Here is a 1,287-nt window from a genome sequence, read left to right on the forward strand (position 1 = left end):
AAAATTCCAGCAGCAGTTTTAGCAAGAGAAAAAGAAATTAAAAAAAATCGATAAAAAAGACAGTATAAAGACAACAAAATAACAATAATAAGAACATTTGTCAAATAAACAAAGAAAAGACCATAAATTATTATTAAAGTGTCAGTGTTGAGTCCAGTATTGAAGTGATAAAGTGACTAGGTGTGAATTTAAGTCCAGGTGTGCGTGTATGTATGTCTGTATACCTGTTTACACTCACGCCGGGATGCACATTCCCAATTAGAAGCTGCCTAGCCGAAGAGTAATGATACAGTTCCACTAAAGCAGTTGGGGTTAGTGATGTTGATTCACACACTTTTTACTGATCAAGTATGTAATAAATATTCAATTCAATATTCGTAAGCGCATGTAGCTTGTCTATCAGTCACATATTCTCCCACTCTCCTGTCAGGCTCTTGTACGTGGTAGTTATTGCTCGTTTGACAGTTGACCACCTCAGGGTTGGTTGGTTAGTTGTTTTTCCGTAGCAAAGACGTCTTCCAGTAACAAACAAATTTTATGTAACCATTAGGCCCCTACTGCCCCATCTATAAGGTTTAGGAAGGATTGATCTGAACACACAGTACAGTGTGGGTTCTGGTGCATAGTTACAGTGAAAGCTTTAAACTGCATTACTTAAAACAAAAGGGATGCCGTGCTAACAGAATTACTTTTCTTGTCTTTGATGCAAAGGGAGAATATTTCAAGTATTGAAAAGCTACCCAGGTAGCTAAAATCCTCAAAAAACTGGTCCTGAAAGCTTTGCAGACAAGGAATAAGTGCTTGGGTGAAGAAAGACGTTTAAGTTCTTCAGACTATCATCAGTGTTTACGTATTCATGATTTTACGGTATTCACTGTAAATACAGACGGCACATTAATGAGCCAGTCATGGCAGTTAGACAACAGCAGCACTAAGGTAGCAGAGATATACTCACATATCTACGCTGATGACACCCAGATCTACCTCAGCACCAAATCCCCCATAATCCTCCCCTCTCCCACATCAACTCCTGTCTGTCAGTTATTAAAACCTGGATGCTACACAACTTCCTCAAACTCAACAGCAATAAAAAAGAATTCCTCCTAATAGACTCCAAATCCACACTCTGCAAAATCCAATAACCCCACTCTCACCGTTGACGGCACCCTTGTTTCCCCGTCTCCCCAGGCCCGCAACCTTGGCGTGATCTTTGACTCCACCCTCTCCCTTGAGCCCCACATCAGTCATGTCATTAAAACCTCCTTCTTTCACCTCCGCAACATTGCC

General features: G+C 40.6%; 1 protein-coding gene across 1 annotated transcript in view; it reads right to left on the reverse strand.

The window, feature by feature from the left end:
* Window positions 1–1,287, reverse strand: part of nudcd1 (NudC domain containing 1) — a 33,277-nt gene that overhangs the window by 849 nt on the left and 31,141 nt on the right. The gene's annotated exons all lie outside the window — the stretch shown is intronic.

The sequence above is a fragment of the Etheostoma spectabile genome, chromosome 14 (assembly GCF_008692095.1).
Source record: "Etheostoma spectabile isolate EspeVRDwgs_2016 chromosome 14, UIUC_Espe_1.0, whole genome shotgun sequence".
In the NCBI taxonomy this organism is placed as follows: domain Eukaryota; kingdom Metazoa; phylum Chordata; class Actinopteri; order Perciformes; family Percidae; genus Etheostoma; species Etheostoma spectabile.